This window comes from Sphaerodactylus townsendi, linkage group LG01 (assembly GCF_021028975.2).
Source record: "Sphaerodactylus townsendi isolate TG3544 linkage group LG01, MPM_Stown_v2.3, whole genome shotgun sequence".
In the NCBI taxonomy this organism is placed as follows: Eukaryota; Metazoa; Chordata; class Lepidosauria; order Squamata; family Sphaerodactylidae; genus Sphaerodactylus; species Sphaerodactylus townsendi.
Genome location: NC_059425.1, coordinates 4,306,425 through 4,332,398, shown reverse-complemented (window position 1 = coordinate 4,332,398; position 25,974 = coordinate 4,306,425). Strand labels below are relative to the sequence as shown.

Genomic DNA, 25,974 nt, shown 5'->3' with positions numbered 1-25,974 from the left:
ATCCCATTGCCAGTTGATTTCAGCTGTGAAAACCTTTGACAAATACATTGCTCAGTGACTGCCCAGTGTCTCGTTGCACTATTGGGGGGGGGGGGCGGACCACCAGGCCAGCCCTGTGTCGGCACGCCAGGTCAAAGGTCACCACCCCACTCAAAATGGCTCCTGGTTTGCTAATCCCGGAGGGAGGCTTGTATTTTGGAGGCTAAACCACTCCGACGGAGACATTTGGCTCACCTGCCTGGGCTGACTTCTCACTGTTGATCCGCCAGCACCAAAAAGCCGCCCCGAGGCTTAGCACTAAGAGGACGATGGTCAAGACCATGTAGCCGGACTTAGAGAAGGAGGTGTCCACTGCACAAAGGGAAGAGCACAGCCAGCTTACAACGCAAGCCGTAGAGATCACACAAACACACACCAATGGCTCCCAGACAAACGCTGATCTGGAAGAAACACCAGCAAGGGATCCTCATACCTCGCTTCCTTCGTGACTTTGTTCGGGTTAAGCCGGCGAATGCTGTTTCTGTGCCGAGTCCACGGGCGTGCAGAATTGCTAGCCGCAGAGGAACAGGGTGCTGCAGCGGACGGCAACCTCGGCAGCAGCTGGAGAGAAGTGAGAAGGGAAGGCAGCCGTAGGATCGGGGCCACTGAGCGGCTCCCCTCACAGATCCCAGCACAATCGCTTGTGTGTAACATTCAAAAAGCATCTCGCTTGTAGGAGCTGTGGATACAAAGTACGCTGCGAAATGCTAAATGCCACAACGTGTAGGGATGATTACTTAGGAAAGCCCAAATAGAGGGGGGAAACCCCCCAAAAGAGCACCATTTTAGTGAAGCTGGAAAGACTTATCTGGAAAAAGACATCCCCCCCCCCCCCCGACTTTTTCAGCTTTGTTATCTTTACGGAGCCCTTGAGAGTGGTTTCTTTTTCGAGGTAGAGCCATCAAATTTGCAGCATTGCTTCAGGTGACTCTTCTTAGAAGAATCCCCAAACTTGGTGAAGTTTGGTTCAGGGTTTTCTGGGCCACTAAAAGGGGTGCCCCACTTGTCTTCCATAGGAAACAACGGAGGAAAATTTGGGGGCCCATGAAACGGGACTCCCCGTCCCAATCTTCACCAAACTCCCAACAGAGATGGGTTATCACAAGGGCCAGATCCCAAACTTTGCCATCGGCCATTACGAAGGGTCATTACTTCTCCATCCCTCTCCAGGATCGGGTTTGCCCACACTGTAAAAACCAAGTGGAGACTCTTGCTCACATTATTCTTTTCCTAATATGTGGGCATTAGGAATTTCTCTCCCAGGCTGGCCCTAGACAAATCTGAAGGAGACTCTGACAGTTCTGTTGTGGAGCTTCTGTTAAACAACACAGAGGTCGTGCTCTTGGAAAAAGTAGCAAAATTTCTTTTGCAAGTGACAGAACTTTCTAAGTAATGTATCCTGCTATGTACAGTCTTCCTGTCTGCGTTTTGAATGTGCTCTTGATTTGTAACACATAAATGTCTGGTTAGAGCCTATTTTAAATGCCTGATAAAGGTTGTTGTTATTGCTGTTGTTGAATTTCTTCCCAAGCTCAGCCCCATGCCCCAAGATCCATCTACAAATTCTCCAGCAATTCCCCAACCTGGAGTTGGCAGGTCTATTTCGCACCTCCGTTTATCTGCAAAAGTTAGAGAAGTCGAGCCGTTCTCTTGGCACAGTGGCAGCACAGAGGCGTAGCAAGGGGGGAAAACGCCCGGTAAGCTGGTGCATCTGCTGCCCCTGTCCCGCCACACCACGCCCCCACCGCGCCCCGGGACCCCCTCGCCACATTCACACAGGGGTGCGCGCTGTCAGAACATGTGTTTAGATGAGCAAAATCTAAATGACAGCTGGACCCTCCTTCTAGCAGGTGCCGTGTGCATAATTAGGACTGAGTGTACAACATGTACCGTGTGGAAAACCTGATAAGGTGAGGGCACCTGATTGGTACCACTTTTGTATATAGCTAGCACAGATATCTGAGTGATGTGTGCCTGAAACCACCTGTGGTCTGGTGGAGCACGTTGTCAGTAGTTAGCAATAAACAGAACTGCACTGGTGACTGTGTCTTTCAGTTCTTGTCTACATTGCATCCTGCAAGGTGGTCTACTCCGAGTAAAGCCGCTGCTTCAACAGGTTATGGGCCCAGATCCTGCCTTTACTCGTGAGCCTTAACTCCTGCCTTTACTCGCACTCCCTCCCCACCCCCTTAGAGCTACGCCTCTGTGGCAGCATACCCCCCCCCCCCAAGAACACATATGAAGAAAGAGCACAGCCGGCTGCCTCGTCCCCCCCACCTCCGCTCTGGCAGATCCTCTGCAAGTCGAAGGAGACAATTTTATGTTCCACGGGGTTGCTGGCCATGCAGGAGTAGGTGGTGTTGAGAGAGGTGGCCTGCAAAGAGAGCCGGATAGTCCTGCCATCGGGCGAGACCTGGTATCGGTCTGTGCTGCTCAGGTCCTGGATCGGGTTCCCTTTCCTCCAGGTGACGTTCACCCGGCCCTTCCCGGGGGTCAGGCACTGAAGGCTCACGTTGCATCCGCCGGGCGTGCTGGACAGCAGCTGGCTCTGTATGCGGGGCATCAAGACGGGCTCTGCGGTCCACAGAAAAAGAAGGGGAGTGAACTCCAACCGGTACCAAGAGCGGATATAAAGAGGGCAGAGTTCGTCTCCTCAAATGCCCCCTGTTCCCCTGCCCTGCAACATAGGGACCATTGGTGCAAAGAGCCCTGTAGGAAATGCAGTGGGGCGGTTCCCATAATGTCGGAAAGAGGGAGGTCTCCAGTGGTGGGATCCAAATATTTTAGTAACAGGTTCCCATGGTGGTGGGATTCAAACTGTGGCGTAGCGCCAATGGGGCTGGGCGGGGCATGATGGGGGGCGTGGCCGGGCATTCTGGGGGCAGGGCATTTCTGGGCGGGGCTGTGGCAAGGACACAGCCGCTGCACCGGTCCTTGGGCAGGAAACGAATGCGCGCAGGTGCAGGCTGCCACGCACACCGGTGCACCTCCTGCTACACTGCTTCAAGTTCTGCGCACTACTGCTGAGGAGCAGAGGAGGGGCATCACGAAGGCAAAAATCACGTGGCAAAATCACCAATTAGTCACCCCCTCTCGGCACACACAAATAATTAGTAACCTACTCTCGGGAACCTGTGAGAACCTGCTGGATCCCACCTCTGGAGGTCTCTCCTAAGCAGTTTGTTCTTCCACCAGGGGATTCCCCATTGCAGGATCCCCCCCACTTTTGCAAGCAGGCCGTGGGTCTGGCAGCCATGGGGCTGGGGCCAGTCACTGCCCAGGGACTTCAAGCAACGGAGGCAGCCATTCTCCCCTTGGATGCTCCAAGGAGGCTGAATGGGGCAACCCTCCAGGAGTCAACTGAAGCAGCTCCTAACCAGAGGCGTTTTGGGTCACGTGGTGGGGCACCAGGCGCCCCCCCCCCCACATGACCAAAAGGCCTGCTGCTGCCCCCAAGCCTACCTCACAAGGTGTCTGTTGTGGAGAGGGAAGGGACCCTGATTATAATCTGCTTTTTATCATGGTAGGGAAAAGTTGGTTATAAAAACCAACCCTTCTTTTTTCTTTCAAAACAACAATTGTTTGGGGGTTGAGCGCCCTCAAGTGGTGACCCTGTAAATTCATGTCCTCCAAAATGTCCTGTTGTTAGCAAGTTTGCTCCGGTCTTGCAAGCAGAGGGACTTCCTTGGCTGAGTCCGGCCATATTGTAGCATCGGGACAACTGCTATAATATCCCCAACAACCAGAATGTTGAAGTGAGGCACTCCGTGGGGGTCTGAGCAGGCCACCTACCGTAGACGGTCAGATGGAAGATCTGGTCTTCCACAAGCGCAGGAAAGATCTTCACTCGCGCGCCGAAGACGCCGCTGTCGTTCAGCTCCAGGGCCCTGATCCTCAGCGTCTCGTTGAACATTCCGATCCTCTGCCTGAACCGGTCGCTGGGATCGGGGCGGTCAAACTTGCCATCGCGGAACAGAGCCACCAGGAGCGCCGGCCCCGACCCGGCCCGGTAGCTCCATTCGACCTCCTTCACTTTGGCTCCGGGTGCGACATTCACCGAGAGGACCACCGAGCCCCCCAGGACTCCGTTCACCCGACGGGGGGGACTTTGCGGCTGGTCAGCGGAGGCAGCTAAGGAGGAGACACAAGGCAAAGCATGAGTCCCGCGCACTCGAGCATGGCCCGGGCATGAACTCGGCAGCTGACAAATGGCGGAATAGTTCATGCTCGTCCCCTGTGCTGGGTTTCTTGGACTGTCAACTGAGTTAGTGCATGGTCCACAACCTGGAATCATGGAACCACAGAGTTGGAAGAGACCCCCAAGGGACATCAAGTCCAACCTCCTGTAATGCAGGAACGCACAATCAAAGCGCTCCTGACAGATGGCCGCACAGCAGTGGCGCAGTGGTTACGAGCAGGTGCACTCTAATTTGGAGGAGGTGTACTCTAATCTGGTTCATTTATATATCCATCAGTCCATTGCATATTGATTAGCTCACTGTTAAGAAGAAGAAGAAGAAGAAGAAGAAGAAGAAGAAGAAGAAGAAGAAGAAGAAGAAGAAGAAGAAGAAGAAGAAAAGAGGAGTTTTGGATTTATACCCCCCCTTTCTCTCCTGTAGGAGACTCAAAGGGGCTGACAATCTCCTTGCCCTTCCCCCCTCACAACAAACACCCTGCGAGGTGGGGGGGGGGGGCTGAGAGAGCTCCTCTGAACTGTGACTAGCCCAAGGTCACCCAGCTGACGCGTGTGGGAGTGCACAGGCTAATCTGAGCCCTTCGGGGGAGGGCAGTTTATAAATATAATAAATAATAATAATAATAATAATTCCCCAGATAAGCATCCACAGCTCAAGCGGCAGAGTGGGGAATCAAACCCAGTCCCTCCAGATTAGAATGCACCTGCTCTTAGCTACTATGCCACTGTTTAACTGGCCCACTCCAAATGCATTTCACACAACTATGCTATGGCATAGTTGCTATGGCAACTCTGGAACAAGGAACTGCCCCCAAAGTCCTTCTCTGTGTTCATGACAAAGAATCATGGAATCATAGAGTTGAAAGAGACCCCCAAGGCCATCAAGTCCAACCCCCTGCAATCAGAGGTGGGATTCAGGTGGTTCCGAAGGTTCTGTAGAACCTGTTGTTAAAATTTAAAATATCACTTTTTAAATACTTAAAACATTTTTAATTAAGTATTAATATTTTTAATACTTAAAATAAAAAAGTGATATTAAAAATATTTTTAAATACTTTTTAACAGTCATTATTTGAATCCCACCACCATCGGAACCTGTTAAGCATAAGCATTTTATTGTCATTGTGCATGCACAACGAAATTTACAGCAGCATTCCTCGATGCACACAATTTCAGATTCATGCCCCATCCTCGCTTTCCCCTTCCTCCACCCATCCCTACACAGCCCCAAACACATCAACATGAAGCCGCGGAGTTCAGCATAGCCACAGCTCTAGAGTAGAAGCTGTCTCTAAGCCTCTTTGTCCTAGTTTTGATAGACCTGTCTCGTCTGCCGGATAGTCACAGTTCAAAAAGAGCGTGTGCCGGATGAGACGGATCTCTCAGAATATTTTGGGCTTTCTTTAGGCTTCGGGAATTATAGAGTTCTTCCAAGGAGGGGAGAGGGCAGCCGATAATCCTCTGTGCAGGAGTGATCACCCTTTGGAGCGCCTTCCTATCTGCCACTCTGCAACTGGAGAACCATACACAGATGCAGTAGGTCAAGACACTCTCTATAGCACAGCGGCAAAAGGACACCAGGAGTTTTTATTGTTAAAATATTTGAATCCCACCACTGCCTGCAATGCTGGAACACATAACCTTTTAAGGAGTCTCAAAGAGACGTACAAACTTCTTCCCTTCCCCTACCATAGACACCTTGTGGCACAGGTGGGGCTGCGAGAGTTCTGAGAGAACAGCCCAGGTCACCCAGTCAGGCTTCATGTGGAAGAGCTGGGAATCAAACCCGGTTCTCCGGATTAGAGTCTAAGACTATGACGCGTGTGGAGGAGTGAGGAATTGAACCCGGCTCTCCAGATCAGAACCTGACACTCTTAACTACAACACCCTGCTGAGGCAAACTGCGTCAGTACACCTGGTGTAAATGTTGATGCTGACAGCCCCAAGAACTCTCAGCCACTGGGGGATCTGAGGCCCAACTTTCAATGGACTTCCAGCCAACCCAGCTAGGAAGAGTCTCTTTTTTTAACTTCCAAGAAGCTGCAGGATATCGGGCCTGAGAGTATCAGTCTAAGGACAGACAAGAGGGGCCACAAAAGGACAGAGGGGTCTCTAACCTTACAGCCCTCTTTAGCCGGCCTCTTGCCTGCCCCCCTGCTGGCTCTTCTTCTCAGTCCCTTTGCACAGTAGATATTGGTATATCCAACACAGACGTCCAGTTTGGGTGGGGTGGACGGGCATAAGTGTTTGGAGTATCTATCTTTTTTATTTTTGCAGCCACGCCAGTCAAATAAGAACAGAGCAATAAAGCCAGATGTTCCGGGCATTATCACATGAAATCCATCAACCATCTGGAGAGTTTGCTGTACAGGCATCTTCTACACACTCCCAGAGAAGGCTGAATTTCATGTCATTTAAAATATGTCGATCACTTACAAGGCGGGGGGGGGGGGGGGGGACGCACAAGTTCTCCCAAATCCCGTTTATTCCTACGCTAGCAATAGAGTGCAGGTGAGCACCCAGATGTGAAGAGGCCGTCAGGCCACCAGAGGGCAGTGTAAGACAGTGACCAGAGAAGGGCAACGAGGATGATTGAAGGATTGGAGCACCTTCCTTATGAGGAGAGGCTGCAGCGTTTGGGACTCTTTAGTTTGGAGAGGAGGCGTCTGAGGGGGGGATATGATTGAAGTCTATACAATTATGCATGGGGTAGAAAATGTGGACAGAGAGACATTTTTCTCTCTTTCTCACAATACTAGAACCAGGGGGCATCCATTGAAAATGCTGGGGGGAAGAATTAGGACTAATAAAAGGAAACACTTCTTCACGCAACGTGTGATTGGTGTTTGGAATATGCTGCCACAGGAGGTGGTGATGGCCACTAACCTGGATAGCTTTAAAAAGCAGTTTGGACAGATTTAAGGAGGAGAAGTCGATCTATGGCTCCCTAACTTAATATCCCTCCCTTGATCTGAGATTGCAAATGCCTTAGCAGACCAGGTGCTTGGGAGCAGCAGCAGCAGCAGAAGGCCATTGCTTTCACATCCTGCACGTGAGCTCCCAAAGGCACCTGGTGGGCCACTGCGAGTAGCAGAATGCTGGACTAGATGGACTCTGGTCTGATCCAGCTGGCTTGTTCTTATGTTCTTATGTTCTTACCAGGTAGCAAGTGCATTGCTCATTGGGGAATTTTCGGAAAGGCACAACTTGTTGCAACTTCAGTTAGTGCTCTCCCTTACTTTCGTTTGTTTGTTTGTTTATTCATTTATACATACCCCTGTTGTCCTTCTCTGACAGGGGGACCCAAAGCATGTTACATCCTTCTCCGTGACTGCCATTTTGTCTGCACAACAACCCTGTAAAGTGGGTTAGGCTGAGAGTATGAGACCGGATCGAGGTCACCTAGTGTCCTTCCTAGGTGAAATCTGGGAGAAGGGACTACCTGGGCAGAGGGGCTGTTTTGTTTTTGCTGCAGTTTGTACCATCTGCATCACAGTTTGCGGGGGGGGGGGGCTCTGACAGGAGCTCACCTGAAGGTCAAATGTCCCCCCCCCATCTGCGGCTGCATCCTCTCTTAAATTTGTCTGTGTCTGGAATCCATGCCCTGCAAGGAGAGACTTAGGGTGCTGGGGATCTTTAGTTTGGTGAAGAGAAGGTTAAAAGGTGACATGATAGCTGTGTTTAGATATCTGAAGGGATGTCATGTTGGTGAGGGAGCAAGCTTGTTTTGTGCTGCCTTCGAGACCAGGAGTCCTGGGTTCAAGGGGAAGGAAAAGAGATTCCACTTTAACATCAGGAAGAACTTCCTGACAGGGCTGTTTGACAGAGGAATGCACGACCTCTGAGTGTGGCGGAGTCTCCTTCTTTGGAGGTTTTTAAAGAGAGGTTGAGTGGCCATCTGTCCGGAATGCTTTGATTATGTGATCCTGCATTGCAGGGGGTTGGACTGGATGGCCTCTGGGGATCTCTTCCAACTCTATGATTCTTCATTCTAGGCTGCACAACGCCTGCCAACCTGGCTTCCCTGCTCCTCGCTCGCAAAACCCTCCGAGGCTCCACGTGCCGGGGGAAATTGTGGGGTTTTGTGGTCTCTTCTGCCGGTTGCACAGCCTGCAGCTCCTGCCCCCCCCCCCCCGGCATAATCTGTGCTTTGAGGGAAAACGAAACAGCTGTGGGCTGAGCATTAGGAGAAGATTAAATACCCGCATGAGAGTCTTACTCTCTGCTCAGCTTCCGGCTGCCAAAATTACCCCAAGGAGGGCTCTGCTGTCGCCTGGCTTGCATGGGAGGGGGCTCAAGAGGGGCGAGGAAACTTGCCCTGGTCCTCTTGGGCTACGGGTTTCCCCTGAGTGTCTCTCCTTAGGATTCCCAGCCCCTCTGATTTTATGCCGCAGCACAGAAGGCTGCTGAGATGCAGAGCAGGGGCCCAGGACATTCAGAAAGATCCTCTGCCCCTCCAAGGATCTTTGTGGCTGTTCCCAAAGCAAGAAACACACAGGTTTTTTTTAAAGCAGAAAAATTAAGACCCTACTGCAGTGACCGCGAACCTTTTCGGGACCGAGTGCCCAAATGGCGACCCAAAACCCACTTATTTATCGCAAAGGGCCAACACGGCAATTTAATCTGAATTACTGAGGTTCTAGTTTAGGAAAAAAACGGTTTGCTCTGAGGCACGCGTTACTCGGGAGTAAGCTTGGGGAAGCAACCGTGCAACGCTTCAAATGGGTGAATCACGATCCAAGGAGGGTTTACTCAGAATCAAGGACAGCCTAGATGTGTGTGTGTGTGTGGGGGGGAGATTTTCTGCTCCCCCCGCATGACAAACTCTGTGCGCACGTGCCCACAGAGAGGGCTCTGAGTGCCACCGCTGGCACGCGTGCCATAGGTTCGCCACCAGTGCCCTCCTGGGTTCACCCCTCCCCTTTTTCAGTGGATTTAGGAATATTTTAAAAACGTTTTACAAGAAATAGGTCAGCTGCCCTGCCGGGGACTGGGAGGTATCACTGGATGCTTCAGGCGGCTCTTCTGTGAGATCAGAGAAGATGGAAAAATTTCTCTACTGTGGAGGATTTTCCGCTTCCCTGTGCAGTTGCTGCCTGAGCCCGGGCATCTCCTGAGGCACGCTCTCTGATCTCAGGGGGGCGACAGTCTCACCATCGGGGAGCAAGGAGTGACCTGTAACCCCCCCCCCCAAAAAAAACCCCTGCATTGTCCAGTTGGTCCCTGCATCCTCATAAGAACATAAAAACAAGCCAGCTGGATCAGACCAGAGTCCATCTAGTCCAGCTCTCTGCTACTCGCAGTGGCCCACCAGGTGCCTTTGGGAGCTCACCTGCAGGAGGTGAAAGCAATGGCCTGCTGCTGCTGCTGCTGCTCCCGAGCACCTGGACTGTTAAGGCATTTGCAATCTCAGATCAAGGAGGATCAAGATTGGTAGCCATAAATCGACTTCTCCTCCATCAATCTGTCCAAGCCCCTTTTAAAGCTATCCAGGTGAGTGGCCATCACCACCTCCTGTGGCAGCATCTTCCAAACACCAATCACACGTTGCGTGAAGAAGTGTTTCCTTTGATTAGTCCTAATTCTTCCCCCCAGCATTTTCAATGGATGCCCCCTGGTTCTAGTATTGTGAGAAAGAGAGAAAAACTTCTCTCTGTCAACTTTCCTACCCCATGCATAATTTTATAGACTTCAATCATATCCCCCCTCAGCCGTCTCCTCTCCAAACTAAAGAGTCCCAAACGCTGCAGCCTCTCCTCATAGGGAAGGTGCTCCAGTCCCTCCATCATCCTTGTTGCCCTTCTCTGCACTTTTTCTATCTCTTCGATATCCTTTTTGAGATGTGGCGACCAGAACTGGACACAGTACTCCAAGTGTGGCTCTAATTCACGCTCTTTATATAAGGGCATGACAATCCTTGCAGTTTTAAGGATCAACTCCTTTCCTAATTATCCCCAGCATAGAGTTTGCCTTTTCCTCAAGCATGCCAAAGGAGCAACTACAAATACTTCTTAGATAGTTTCTAAGGGACACCATGTTATGAGGGAGCAAGCTTGTTTCCTGCTGCCCCAGAGACTAGGACACTGAGTAATGGGTTCAAGGTGAAGGAAGAGAGATTCCACCCAACATCAGGAAAAACTTCCTGACCATCAGGGCTGTTTGACAGCAGAATGCACTACCTCGGAATATGGAGTCTCCTTCTTTGGAGGTTTTTAAAGAGAGGCTGGATGGCCATCTGTCTGTCTGGTGTGCTTTGATTGTGTGTCTCTGCATGGTAGGGGGGTTAGGACTGGATGACCTTTGAAGTCCCTCCTAGCTCAAGGATTCTATAATTCTGTGATTCTACAGAAGTTGCCCTGACGCGGCTCAGGAGCCAAGCACAGCCCCCCCTGTGGTCAGTCGTGAACCCTGAACAGAAGACCCAGCTGGAGTCTCTGTGGCAGCGGACAGCCACCCTTTGATAGCCTCAAAAGCCCTTAAGACATAAGAACAAGCCAGCTGGATCAGACCAGAGTCCATCTAGTCCAGCTCTCTGCTACTCGCAGTGGCCCACCAGGTGCCTTTGGGAGCTCACCTGCAGGAGGTGAAAGCAATGGCCTTCTGCTGCTTCTGTTCCAGACTCACCTGGTCTGCTAAGGCATCGGTAAACCTGAGATCAAGGAGGATCAAGATTGGTAGCCATGGATCGACTTCTCCTCCATAAATCTGTCCAAGCCCCTTTTAAAGCTATCCAGGTGAGTGGCCCTCACCACCTCCTGTGGCAGCATATTCCAAACACCAATCACACGTTGCGCGAAGAAGTGTTTCCTTTTATTAGTCCTAATTCTTCCCCCCAGCATTTTCAATGGATGCCCCCTGGTTCTAGTATTGTGAGAAAGAGAGAAAAATGTCTCTCTGTCAACATTTTCTACCCCAGGCATGATTTTATAGACTTCAGTCATATCCCCCCAAAGCAGCAATGCCAGACAGAGGAGGGTTTACAACCCAATAAAGAGACAAATCCCAGAGTATTGTCGAAGGCTTTCATGGCCGGATTCAACGGGTTGTGGTGGGTTTTCTGGGCTGTGTGGCCGTGGTCTGGTGGATCTTGTTCCTAATGTTTCGCCTGCATCTGTGGCTGGCATTCATAACAACCAATTCACCTTGTATTTGGCATTTAAAAATAGGTTCTAGAGCATTGCCAGACATTTTTGAAATACAAATCAAGAGTACATTCAAAGTGCAGACAGGAAGACTATATAGCAGTACACATTACTTAGAAAGTTCTGTCACTTGTAAAAGAAATTTTGCTACTCTTTCCAAGAGAGCATCTACATCTGCAAGAGCTAACAGAAGCTGCACAACAGAACAGCCTGAGTCACTTTCATAGGATTTGTCTAGGGCCAGCCTGGGAGAGGTAATTCCTAATGCCCATACATCTCGGACAGTCAAGAATAATGTGAGCAAGAGTCTCCACTTGATTTTTACAGTGTGGACAAACCCGACCCTGGAGAGGGATGCAAACGTGGCGACCCTTTGTAATGGCTTCTAATGGAAGGTATTGGATCTGGCTCCTTGTGATAATCCATCTCTGTTGGGGTTCAGCCACAATTCAAGATATTTGGCTATGTGCCCCTGTTCCGGTATTATTCCGACAGAGAGGGGTGAGCATGATTTATTTGCTTGCCCCAACAAGATAGGATATTCCTGTTCTAGAAGTTTACTTTTCAAGGTTTGGAAAATCTCTCTGGGTGTCAGCATACAGAGATCTTCCAGTAATAAACCTATTGAGTAAATTTTTGATTTGAGAAGTTGATACCATTCGGAGGCAAATAGGTCTGGGCGCCAGAAAGGGCAGTTTTAAACTGCGCATTATCAGAGCATGTGGCCGGCATCTTCAGAGGTGTATCGCAAGTGCGTAACAAGATCTGCCAGACCACAGTCGCACAGCCCGACAAGCCCACCCCAACCAAACCCCAGAGTGCCTCTGAATTACAGGGCCTGTCTCTTCCTTGCCTTCTCCGCCTTGAGCAGCTCAAAGGGCTCCCCCAATCGTGTGACTGCTGTCTTCTAGCTTTGCCTGCAGGGAAGGAGGGATCAGGGCCCGGTTCATTGGGATAAAGAAAATTACTTCCTGAGTTTACCACGGCTTTATCCATTTATCCTGAAGTTAGTCTGAACGCGGCCTGTAATCTCCGCAAATCCCCTGTCCTCCGACAGAAAGACATGACAGGTCGAGGGGGAGGGAGGAGGGGGATTACGGCCAAGGGAGTCGGAGGGGGGGGGGCCCTGCCAGATTGAAGGAACTGGACGGCACAGAGAAGAGGGAAGAAGGAAGAAGCCCCCCCGCCTTTCCCTCCTGGCCCAGTTTCCTCCCTGATTTCAAGGCACGAAGACAGTCCAGTGTGTCTTGGGGTGTTTCAGAATATTCATGAGCAAAAACAGCTTAGATGTGACATACTTCGGAGAGGGGTGGGTGGGAAAATTTCCCAGAACAGCCGCCGATCCCCCCCCCGCCCCCAGAAAACAGCAGCTTTGAAGGACGGACCCCAAACCCCACCTTCCCCGAACTCTACCTCCAAATCTCCAGGAATTTCCCAAACTGGAGCTGGCAACTGGGTTAGCTCCCCATAGCGCCGTGGTGGCGAACCTTTTGGCACTCCAGATGTTATGGACAATTGGCCGTGCTGGCAGGGGCTGATGGGAATTGTAGTCCATAACATCTGGAGTGCCAAAGGTTCGCCACCACTGCCATAGCGGAACGGGTGTAGGAGAAGCCAGGCTCTTGTAGGGGCACCTCGGAGTACCCAGCAGGCCTACCGATTTACTACGGCAGAAGCTTTCCTTCCGCGCGTGCTGTGGTGGTTTGCGTGTTGGGCTCAGGCGGTCCAAGGCGCCATCCGTGTGCCACGAGGCTTGTGGGGTAACCTGGGGCCAGTCACTTTCCTACTTAGCCTAACTTACTGCCTTACAGGGCTGTTGTGGGCATAAAATGGAGGAGGGAGAGCCACACGTGCAGCCCTGAGATTGGCAGGCCCAATCCTGCTTCATCAGACACATGACGTGAGAGCAGTGGCGTAGCGCCAAGGGGGCAGGGTGTGCATAACGCACCGGGCATGCACCAGTGCGAGGGCGTGGCCAGGGCATGGTGGGGGTGTTCTGGGGTGGGCGGGGATGTGGCAGGGGTGCAGGGCACACTCAGTTCCCCCTTGCTCCAGCCCTGCTGGTCCATGGATATACAAGTACAAGGAGAGGCATCGACCCCATTCTGAACCCACGACCCCCAGATAACCAGAGACAACGTCCCTGTGCAAAACTCAGAGGGCCCCAAGACCGGCAGCGAGTGGCGCGGCTCGTGGCTCCCCTGCTGGCTGGCAAGAGCCCAGTCGCCTTCCAGAAAGGAAACGATTTTAACGGGCAGCTCCACTTCCTAGGAGTCGATCTATGGCTACCAATCTTGGTCCTCCTTGATCTGAGATTGCAAATGCCTTAACAGTCCAGGTGCTCCGGAGCAGCAGCAGCAGCAGCAGGCCATTGCTTTCACCTCCTGCAGGTGAGCTCCCAAAGGCACCTGGTGGGCCACTGCGAGTAGCAGAGTGCTGGACTAGATGGACTCTGGTCTGATCCAGCAGGCTCGTTCTTATGTTCTTAGGGAACCATGGGGACAGCATTTCTTCCGGTGGGGGTGGAGGGCAGGAGCCCTCCATAAGAACTATGACTCCCAGGAGGCTTTGTGGACGGACGTGAAATAATAATAATAATAAACAACCACAAACTCAGCACAAACCCAGCGGTGGACGTCCCAATGGTAACCGGCATGCTGGGCGCCATTCCAAAAACACCGGGGCGGCTCTTGAAACACCTTCAGATGGACAAAAACTGCTGCTATAGTTTTAAGGTTTTCTATATTTTAATTGGAGTTATTTGATTTGTTTTATTGTATTGTGGTTTGTTGTACACTGCCCTGAGCCCTCCGGGGGTAGGGCGGTTTATCAAATCGAATAAATAAATAAGTAAATAAGTAAGTAAGTAAATAAATAAATAAATAAATAAATAAAATCAAAGCTCCTCAGGTTCGGAAGGCAGCCCTGCCAGGATTTGCACGAAGACGGTTCTGATACGTTACAACGTCCCAGGCGGCCTCTGGGTGAGGCACGAGTTATAATAAAAGGCCAACGACCAGCTAAAGAACCGGCAGCTGTGATGTTCAACAAAATTAAGTACTAATAACAATAATAGCAAGGTTACAGTGTAGAGCAGCAGTGGCGTAGTGGCCAAGAGCAGGTGCACTCTGATCTGGAGGAACCGGGTTTGATTCCCCGCTCTGCCGCCTGAGCTGTGGAGGCTTATCTGGGGAATTCAGATTAGCCTGTGCACTCCCACACACGTCAGCCGGGTGACCTTGGGCTAGTCACAGCTTCTCAGAGCTCTCTCAGCCCCACCTACCTCACGGGGTGTTTGTTCTGAGGGGGGAAGGGCAAGGAGATTGTAAGCCCCTTTGAGTCTCCTGCAGGAGAGAAAGGGGGGATATAAATCCAAACTCCTCCTCCTCCTTCTTCTTCTTGTTGTTGACAGGGTCCCCAAATCAACAGGGTGTGACTCCCACTCCCCACCTGTCAATCAGCAGATTTGCTCAGGTCCCCCTGGAATTCTGGGAAGCACTAAAAGGTGTGTTCACCTTTTCATTGTTCCTGTTCGTGCTGTCAAGGGGCAGCTGACCTCTGCGAACCCGTCACGGGACAGGAGTGGCTCAGAGGTGGTTTGGCACGGCCTGCCTCCGCTTCCTTTGTGGTCTCCCAGCCAAGGACCAGTCCGGCCAGCCCTGCTTAGCTTCAAAGACGGGGTGAGGCCGAGCTAGCCTGGCGGGCTCAGCTGGGTGAGGGCACCAGGGGCTTCCAGCAAGAGGTTTCCTGACAGCCCCCAGCCCTGGAGGAGGGCGGAGAAAACTCTCCTATTAAGCAGACATTGCACTGGCCGAAAGCCGACTGTCCAGTCTGTAGCAGGCCGGGGGGGGGGGGGTTCTCTTCCATCCCAAATGCAGTCCTACCCTGTTTCCCCGAAAATAAGACATCCTCTGAAAATAAGACATAGTAGAGGTTTTGCTGAAGTGCTAAATATAAAGCATCCCCCGAAAGTAAGATGTAGCCAAGTTTTTGTTTGGAAGCATGCCCGTCGACCAGAGCATGTGTAACCCCCATGCTCAGAATGGGTTGACTCAGTAAGGGGTGGAGACTCAAAGCAGCAAGAGGCTGCAGAGCTCATGTAGTTTGGAGGAGACGAGGCTACCAGACTCGGACCTTGGTTTGTATAAGCCCTGAACACCTTGTTAAGGGTTTCTTTTTGTGGTTGTAATGGGTGAGAGCCAGACACAAACAGAGCCACTGGCCCCCCACCAGTAACCTGATGCCCGTGTAACCCCCATGCTCAGAATGGGTTGACCCAGAAAGGGGTGGAGACTCAAAGCAGGAGGAGGCTGCAGAGCTCATGTAGTTTGGAGGAGACGAGGCTACCAGACTCGGACATTATTTTTGCTATGTTGTAAATGTTGGAGTTTATTGTTTCAGGGTTTCTTTTTGTGGTTGTCATGGGTGAGAGTTCTCCTGGAAACCTTCATCAAGTTAAATCCTGTTCACCAAGCCCTTGGAGTCTTCAGGAGCCAACCCCCTTGCAAAGAAGAATTGGACTTGGCAGTATCAGCAGACTGTAACTAGAAGGACTTGAAAATGCAACCTGAACAGGACTTTGAAGTGTGATGTTAAATGTTGATGTTATATGTTAAGAAAGTAAACCATTTTGTTTTAAAAAATTTGTTGTTGCAAACTCATTCCAAGTTCTGCCCCACAGAACCCACAAGCTGAGGTTACACTGACAGCTGTGGAGCGGAAAAATAAGACGTCCCCTGAAAATAAGACATGGCGCATCTTTGGGAGCAAAAATTAGTATAAGACACTGTCTTATTTTCAGGGAAACAGGGTAAAACCCCTCGTTTGGCAGACCACTTCTGCCCACGGAGTTTGGGGGCTTGTCTTCAAGGGAATTAACAGGAGAGAGGTGTGTGTGTGTGTGTGTGTGTGTTGCCAATCAGAGACCCTGTGGTGTGGGTCAGAGGAGTTGGGGCAGCCCCAAATGGAATATCAGTGTGCTGTCTGCTTATACTTGCCTTGGGGATACCAGGAGCGCAATTCTGTGCCCCCCCCTCACTCCCAAACCGGTCTGCTTTGGAGAGGAAGCTTGTTGTAAGCAGAAGCAACGCCCCCGCCCCCCCCCCCCCGTGCTTGTCAGCTTTTGCGCAAAGCCTGCCGCTTTGGCGCTTCTGCTCCAGAATTATGTCCCCCACGTCGCCTATAAAAAGCGTGGCTCGGCGGGGTGCCATCGGGGGGGGGGGAGGTGTCGTTTCTTGCCCGGTGCGAATGGCAGCCTGGGCTTGCGCAGCTGCTCCGACACGTAGGATGCCCCCCCCCCCCCCAACGCCGGCGCTTTTAGTAAAGTTCGCTCCCCCGCCCCTCCCGAGCAAGCGCACCCCCCACCCCCCGCCAGGGCCGAGCTCCGCTGCCACCAGTCAGCCAGCAACGCCGGGCCTTCCGAGGGGACCGGACCGAGCTCCGGCGGGCAGTTACACGGGAGGGGGGGGGGTCTCGATCCGCCCCCTGGAACTGAGCTCTCCCCCACCCGCGGGAGTCGCGCGGCCATGGAGGGCTTTTCAGAGAGAGAGAAAGGCACCGCCGCCCCGACGGCCAAATTCGGAGTGGGGGGCGAGGAGGGGGCGAGAAGCAGCACCCGGAGAAGCAGCAGCCGGACTCCTGGCCGGACGGCCGCCCTGTCCGAGAGCCCCCCCCCCCGGCGCCGGGTGCGGAGAAGGAGGCAGCCGGGCTGCGCGCAATGGCGCACCCTCGACGGGACGGCCGCGCGCGTGTGCGCAGGGCTGCTGCTGCGGGTGTGGGGCGGGAGCACGCGGAGGGACGGCGGGGGGGGGGGCGGGGAGGGCGTCTGCTGGGCTCCAGCCGTCCGCCTTACCTGCGAGGAGGCCGGCCAGCGCGCCGACCAGCAGCCCCACCGCGTCCCTCCGGCCGGCCGCCGCGCTCCTCATGGCTCCCGCGGCTGCCGTCTCTCGGCCGGGCCGTAGCTGGAGCATCTGGGGCGGGGCGGGGCGGGGCCGGGAGGGGCGGAGTCAAATCCTCCCCTCGCGCAACCCGCGCATCTCTGGCCAGACGCCCGCCCCGAGGTGACCCGGCCGCTCCTGTAGTGCGCGCAGCCGCCGGGAGCTGCTGCAAGAGCTCGCCGGGAAAGGCCGTCGGGGATGGGGGGCGTAGGGGGGGTGAGGGGTCCGGCCAGGGGCCAGCGGCTCAGCATGCGACCCCCCCGCCCCGCCCCGGACCTTTCTTTTTGCTCGATTTTCTTCGCTGGTGACCCGCCTGAAGGCGCAGGGCGATGCCGCCGAACCGCACCGGACAGCCCGGGGGGCCGACAACAGGACGCCCCGGGAACCGCCCCCCCCCCACCCCGGGGGGTGGGGCCTCGAGCTTCAGCGAGCCGGGGAGGGGCTCGTGGCTCGGGGAGGCGGCGTGAAGTGCCTCTCCCGCTGATCCATCCAGGGGATTTGGAGGAAGGCGGCAATTAAAAGCGAGGGGGGGGGGGGGCAGAAGGAGCAGCCGGCAGCCGGGGTGGGGTGGGGAGCGGGGCGCATCCTGCCAGGGGCTGCCCCCCCTCCGCCCCAGAAGAGCCACTCAGCACTGAGCAGCAGGGGAGGGGAGGGGAGGGGAGGGGAGGGCAAAGCCCCATCTGGTGAGATCTGAGAAGCGGAGCAGGACCGGGGCTTGGAGGGGGGGGGGGGCACCGAGGAAGGCTCTGCAGAGGAAGGGATTACCGGCAAACCGCCCCTACTTGACCCCTTGCCAGGAGGAGAGCGCCTTGCTGGGGTCGCCAGGGGGTCGCTGTGGCCTGAGGCTCCTTGACCAGCTCACGGGGCCGCGGGCGAGGAGCAGGTTTGGCCCGGGCAGTCAAAGGGGGGGGGGGTCTCTCTAGGCACCCTCCAGAAAAACGCCCTGCCCCTTTTGGGAAGGCTGGACGGGGAGTGGAGCCCCCGCTGAGCCCCTGGGAGAGGCAATGCAGGGGGGGAGGGAGGGACACTTTTCTTATTTAGAGAATTGCATCATCAAACATGTGACCAATTCCTCAGCTGAGCGGATGGGAACTTTGGGGCAGATTGTTGTGATCCAGACCCCCAGGAGACTGAGCATCCTTGCGGCGCCTGCTGCTTTAAGGGCTCTTCTGGCTCAAGCCCCGCCCCCAGGACTCTTCAGCCCCTCCCCCTGCGCCCTTTCTCTCCCCCCCTGCACTGGTGGAGTCCATCTTTTCGTATTCAGCAGCTGGTGGGGCAGAGCACTTGCAGCTGGTGCTTCAGGCCTATCCTGGGACTGGTCCTTGAAAGGTGCCTGAAGGCCCTATTGTGCAGGGGAGCCATAGGAGGGGGAGGGGGAGGGGGAGGGGGAGGGGGAGGGGGGGAGAAATGGGGCTGTGGGGCAGGGCCGGATGAAGCCCAATTGATGCCGTCAACCCAGCCCAAACCTGGTGCCTCCCCGGCCCTTCCATTCCAAGAGTCACAATTCTGTTCGGTCTGACCAGATTTCACTGTTCATATTCACAACATAGTCTGGTTTTTATTTCATTTATTTAACACTTTATAGCAAAAGCAAAGACTGGAGGCCCAGATGGGGAAGCGCCCCCAAAGTCACATGCTTGGTGCAGCCGCCGCTCCTGTCGCCACTCAGTTCTGTTTCTGCCCGATTCTTTCCAGCACGTTCAGTGAGGCAACGGTGAGGATCTGCACCAAGACCCCGATCAGCAGGGCCCCCCTCGCCCAGGAGAGGGACCCGCTGCTGACTCCTGCAGGGAACAAGGAGGGAACGGGGGGGGGGGGGGCAGACACAAACAGCCCCACTGATCCCTGTAACCTGATGCCCGCAGGGGGCCACACTCAACTGTCCCCTTTGACGGGTGGGACAAGGCCCCCCGAATCACTCCTGCAGGAGGCCCAGCGCAACTCCAGACCAGCTGCACAAGACTGCCCTTGAGGATCAGGACCCTTGGCTTGTAAAGACCAGGGGAGGGCGGTATATAAATATAACCAATAAATAAATAAATATTGCGGGCATTGCTGTATTATGTATTAGTTTGCTGCATTTTAAATATGTTATTTAGTGATTAACTTATATTGATTTTATGTTTATTGTATTTGAATTTTATGTTGTTCACCGCCCAGAGTCCTTCGGGGATTGGGCGGTATGTAAGTTTGAAAAATAAATAAATACATACACACAGAGAGAGAGAGAGAGAGAGAGAGAGTGGTCACTCAAGGCTACTCTCACACAGCCTCGGATGCAGAGGCAAATGTGATTGGTTGAGGTGGATTTTCTGGGCTGTGTGGCCGTGGACTGGTGGATCTTGTTCCTAAGGAGGGAAGCTTATTGCCCTACACAGACGGGGGGGGGGGGGGGGGGGGGGGGGGGGCAGGTGCCAGTGGCCCCACTGGAGAGGGATGAAACTCTGCTACTTCTGGAGAAGGGCTGGGGCCTTTGAGCCTTTGCTGAGCACCAGCAGAGATGAGTAGGAGAAGAGGGGAGGGGGCATTGAAGAGAAGCAAGGCCAGGGGGAAAACTCTGAGAGAGGAAGGAGGGCAGAGAGAGGAGGCGAAGAGGGCCACCCCCCCTGTGAGAAAAGTCCAGGTATGACCATGCAAAAGGTAGAGAAAGCGGAAAGAGGCTGCCAGAGAGATCCCTTCTGCACGGGACAAGGAAGGCTCTGAGGCGCCCCCTGGTGTCCATGAAGAGGCAGCGCAAGCACAAGGAGGCACTTTCCCACACAGCCCATAATAATTAGATCAATTAACAGGTAATGGACTTATCCGACCTGCAGCTGTGCCGATAGCCACCACCTGTGATGGCTTTAACAGGAAGGACTGTGTGGTGTGGTTGTAACCTCTACCTGTGGGTTCTGTGGGGCAGAACTTGGAATGAGTTTGCAACAACAAATTTGAAAAACAAAATGGTTTACTTTCTTAATATATAACATCAACATTTAACATCACGCTTCAAGGTTCAGGTTGCATTTCAAGTCCTTCTAGTTACAGTCTACTGATACTGCCAAGTCCAATTCTTCTTTGCAAGTGGGTTGGCTCTTGATGAACAGGATTCAACATGATGAAGGTTTCCAGGAGAACTCTCACCCATTGCAAACATTTAAAAAAACCCTGAAACAATAAACTCCAACATTTACAACATAGCAAAAACAAACAACTACCTTCCCAGTAGTTCCCAACAACATTGCAGTTACCTTAACAAGGTGTCAAGGGCTTATACAAACCAAGGTCCGAGTCTGGTAGCCTCGTCTCCTCCAAACTACATGAGCTCTGCAGCCTTCTGCTGCTTTGAGTCTCCACCCCTTTCTGGGTCAACCCATTCTGAGCATGGGGGTTACATAGTGATTCGTGTAGGACTACAACCTAAAGCCACCATGTTTGAATCCCTCACTCAGCCACCATGAGAGCCTGCCAGGTTACAATCTCTCTGCCTTACCTGCCCCCACAAGGTGGGTGTCCTTGCAAGGGTGATGAGAAATGGGGGAATGGTGTGAAAAGCTGCTTTGGGTCCCTGATCAGGAAAGATATTTTTTATGATTACTATTACTACTACTACTACTAATAATAATACTAATAAAAATACTAATAATAATATCACCTGGACATGATCAATTGCACGGCTTCTGGCTCAAATACCTAACCAGTTTGCACCTGGCAATGGCCAAGCAGTTCAATGAAGCCATGCAAAATGGTGAAATCGATCGATGGCTCACAACTGGGAACACATACTTGATTCAGAAAGATCCAGCCAAAAGAGCAACACCTGGAAACTGCAGGCCAATAACATGTTTGCCCACGATGCTCAAACTGCTCACTGGCATAATAGCAGATAACATCATGGACTACTTGGAAGCAAACAGCATCCTGCCAGTGGAGCAAAAAGGGAACAAAAGAAGGAGCAGAAAGGGCACAAAAGATCAACTCCTGATAGACAAGATGCAAGAATTGAACAACAGATGTGCAAAGGGTCCGTCTGGTGGCAGAGGGTGACTGCGAGTAAAGCAAACCCGGGAAAAGGAGAAACACGCGCTGGCCAATGATGCCGAGGGAAGTCAAGAACAGGCGTTGACTGAAGTGAAGGACAGGAATTTACTGAAAACCCAGAAGACCAAAAGAAGTGCAGGAAAAAATATAATGAAAACAAGGACTGGAAGCTGGTACAACAAAGCACGAAAAGGTACTGAGTGCCACCTGGTGGCAAAAACACAGACCTGTCCACAACAAGGAAAGTGCGGGGGAGACAGCCCTTGATGAGGGGGGTGTGTGTGTGTGTGTGTGTGTGTGTGTGTGTGTGTGTGTGAGTGTGTGAGTGTGTGAGTGTGTGAGTGTGTGTGAGTGAGTGTGGTGGCAGCCTCTTCTTTCCCCTGCCCTGAGCATCACAGTCTGTTGCCAGAGGAAGTGGCTTTTTAGGCCGGCATTCAGTTTCCTGCAAGAGACCTCTGTGGAAAGCTCACAAGTGGGATGGTGACCTTCTGCTGCCTGGTCCTAGCAGCACCCAGCACCCAGAGGTGTACTTATTTGGTGCGTGGAGGGTCCATTTCGACGTCATGCCTAGCCGCTGTCTTTCAGCCTCTGCCTTCAATCATAATGGGGGAGAGCTGTGGCTCCGTGGTAGAATATCTGGTGTGCCTGTAGAAGGTCCCAGTCCCAAGTAGGACCTCTGACCTCATCCTGAGACCCTGCAGATCTACTGCCCGTCAGAGGAGGCAAGACAAACCCGGGCAGACCAGCGATTAGGCTGGCCGGGTGCAGGGGACCCCCAACCCCACTGCCCCCCATCAATCCAGAGAACAACAAGAGAAGGACAGCAGGAGAATGGGGAGAACATCGCTGGGTCTCCCCACAACTCTCTAGGCACTCAGCCAACCTCTGTGGTATTTGGGGGGATTAGATGAGCATTATGGGGCAGGAGGACGAGTGACCTTCCTTGTCCCAGGTGTTGCCCCCCAACACACACAGGGCAATCCCAGATCAGACAGGGGGCCACTAGTCCCACCCTTCAGGCCTCCAAACCAACCTCTGCTCACAGGGGGAGCAGTTACTCTGCAGCACCAGCCAATGGGAGGTTGGGGAACCTTGGGGTGAGGGAAGGGGAGGAAAGTAAACCGGGGGGGGGGGGGGATCTACCATGGCTTCAGAGGGGGGGGCGATTGTGAAGGAACTCCCCAGGGATTTATTGGGCAGGGAAGTGAAGGAGAAGAAGTCAGGCTGGTTAGCAGGTATAGCATCAACATTTATGCATGTAATACCAGTGGTGGGATTCAGCCGGCTCGCACCGGTTCTGTAGAACTGGTAGCTAATCCCACCACAGTGGGGGGGGGGTGGTGGTGGCGTGGCCCTGCCACCTCCCTCTATCTCCATCAGCGGTGGCCAGGTCCACCGCTGATGAGGGTTGAGCTGCGCCCCCCCCCCCCCGGTTCAACTGGAACCAGTTGTTAAATTATTTTATTCCCACCTCTGTATAATACGTATATATAAAGAAAAATGTATACGTTAGAGGGGCCATCGTTTTGTGCTTTTGCCCCTTCCTTCAACCCCTCCCCCTCGGGTGCCTGGAGCAGAGCCAGACCCGCGTCGTTGGGTGCTAGGCTTGGATTCAGAAAGATGCTAAACTGTCTGACTTGAACGACAGTCACACGAACACATGACGCTGCCTTTTGCGGAATCAGACCCTCCGTCAAGATCGGAATCGTCTACTCAGACTGGCAGCCGCTCTCTGTGCTTTCTCTTCACTTCCTGCCTGGTCCTTTTTAACTGGAGGTCCTGGGGATTGAACCCAAGAACTTTTGCGTTCCAAAAGGTGCTTTGTCACTCACTGCCCTTTCCTTTGAGATTCTACCTGCCCGAGCCATAGCCCCCTGCTGGGGGTCTCTTTGGGGAGTCTCTGGTCCACTCCTCCCTTGGCACCCCTGAGGTCTCTGGGAAGCTGGATTTGAGGGAGGGCCCCCAGGAGATTCCCAGTTCTGAGCTGGCCTCGTGGGTCTCCTCTTGTGGATCCAGGCCGCAGCCAAGAGCAAAGCGCCCTCCACCTGTGGAGGCTCCCCCCCCCCCCATGGGATGGAACAAGCCCTCATGCGCCTTCCATGCCTAGTAATTATTGCACCTGGAGGGAGATAGTGTTGGGAGAACCACACCTGGTGCATGTGTTTCCCTTGCAAAAGTAGCAGAGCGGCACAGAGGCTGAACACAGGGAAGCTTACCTGAGCGCAAACGCGTGGCTGAGCTTGCTAGAGAGAACTTCAGACACGAAAGAAAGTCAGAGTCGTTTGTAGTTTCTAATCTAATGAAAAGAGCATTTATTAGTGAACTCCATTCTGGATAGAAAGGTAGAGGTAGGTTCACTAGAGAAAGGTAGAGGTAGGTTCACTAGAGAGACAGGTTCACTATCTAATCTAATCTAGCTGGATGGAGGCGGATGCGTAGGAGACACATCCTCTCCCTAGGCACGGTGAAGGTAAGATGGAGAGGTTCAGAGAAGCAGGCGGAAGCAAGGGAGGAAGTCCCTAAGAGTATCAGTCTACATCAACGGGATAGAGTCAGCATGATGGAGTAAAGGTGACCAATTCCTAAGTCCCTGTCTAGCCACTAGCTCGCTAGTAAAAAAACCCCTCTGTAGGATGAGGCAGGAAACAGCGTAAAGTCCCTTTCTTCCAACAGATAGGACAGATGAAGAACCACTGAGCCACTGAGATGCATGGCTGGCAGGGGGGGAAGGAAGCCGCAGTGCCTTCAGAGCCAGCTTTGGGGGCATAATCCTGTCCCCCACCTCAGGGACTCGGCTGGAGCAGCCCCCTAAGCAGGCCACAGCTTCACAGTGAACGGGTTTTTTAAAACCCTTTCCAGGATTTGTTTGGGATGGTCTCCAAGCCCCTTCTTCCATATCTGCCTGTGGAACTCCTTGCCACCCCTGATGCTGTAAAGCTCTAGGGTGAGGCAAGGGTTCATAGGAACCAGAGTGGCCTGACAGGAGAGGAAATGGCTGTGGCTGGGGGCTGTGGTCCAAGAGGGTGGAGGGAAGGCTGGCCCCTGTGCCGGAAGCGACGGGCCGTGCTGATGCAGGGCCTGGCTCACCCTCAGCAGTGGGGACAGTCAGTGGCAGAGAAGGAGCAGCGATGGAGGCCCCCGGCTTTTGGTGGCTGCTGCTGCTGCTGCTGCTGCTGCCGGATCTCCTGTTCGCAGGTAAGCTGAATCTGGACTTGCTGTGGAGTGCAGGCGGGGACTTGGCCTCGCATCACCTGGGGGCAGCTCCATCTCTTGAAGAAATGGGGGCCCAGCAGGGCTTTCGGTTCCCTCCGGCCATTTCTGAGATTCTGGAAATGTTCAAAAGAGATCTGTAGAGTGGCCTCTGAGGGCGTCTGCCAGTCAAAGGCAAAAGGCAGGCCAGCCTGACCATTTAGGACAGTGACGGCTAACCTTTTCGAGACCGAGTGCCCAAATTGCAACCCAAAACCCACTTATTTATTGCAAAGTGCCAACACGGCAATTTAATATGAATACTGAGGTTTTAGTTTAGAAAAAACAATTGGCTCCGAGGCGTGCATTACTTGGGAGTAAACTTGGTGATAGTTGGTGGCTTTGCTTGGAAGCAACCGTGCAACTCTTTGAACGGGTGAATCACGACCCTAGGAGGGTTTATTCAGAAGCAACCGAGCTTGCTCCCAGGTAAAGGATCGCACTTTAGTTCTTCACATGAAAATCAGTGGGGTTTAACAGCACTTAACAGGGTTACCTACACTGCTTCCCCAAAACTCGGTCTTAGGTTTAATGCTAATAATCGAGCCAGTGGCCCAGACCAGCCTAGATGGGTGTGTGTGTGTGGGGGGGGGGGGGCTCTGTTTGTGCATGCCCACAGAGAGGGCTCTGAGTGCCACTTCTGGCACCCGTGCCATATGTTCGCCACCACTGATTTAGGAGATGCCATTTGGGGCATGGAGCCCTCTGGGTTGTGGCCAGAACTGCTCCTAAGGGTGAATTTTATGTCCTCTGAGCCAGGCGGGTCTTTGTTTGTTTCCGTGTTCCAGATTTTACCATTGCCATGTTTTGGCAATATCCACTTTTTCGCTGATTTTATCTACATATTGACCATGGAATGCTTTATCAGGCCAGTTTTCTGTCCTTTCTTTTAAAGTTCTACTTCGCTATTCTTTTTTTGTAGCTGATACCTTCAATAAGTTCAGATTTTTCATGTTTTTCTAATCAATTTTCTGGTGTTTCTGTCCAAAATGTCCAAATCAGCTTGAGTCCAGTCAATATCCAGGCTCCTCTCTGGGGCAACAGCGAGGGACCGGATTACGCCGGTCCTATACCAACTGCACTGGCTGCCAATCGAGTACCGGGTCATGTTTAAAGATTTGGTATTGACCTTCAAAGCCATTCGCGGCCTTGGCCCTGCTTATCTGAGGGACCGTCTCTCCATATACCGCCCTTCTAGGTCCCCTCCGCTCGTCGGAGGCGGACCTACTGGTGACCCCTGGCCCCAAGCGCGATCCGGCTGGCCTCTCTACAAGGGCCAGAGCTTTTACGGCCCTGGCCCCTACCTGGTGGAACAGGCTTCCAGGTGAGATCAGGGCCCTGCGGGACTTACAAAGTTTCCGCAGGGCCTGTAAAACGGACCTGTTCTGCCAGG

The 25,974-nt window shown here is 53.0% G+C and overlaps 1 protein-coding gene across 1 annotated transcript in view; it reads left to right on the top strand.

The window, feature by feature from the left end:
- The window catches only part of LOC125444010, a 67,755-nt gene that overhangs the window by 20,309 nt on the left and 21,472 nt on the right, over positions 1 to 25,974 (top strand). The gene's annotated exons all lie outside the window — the stretch shown is intronic.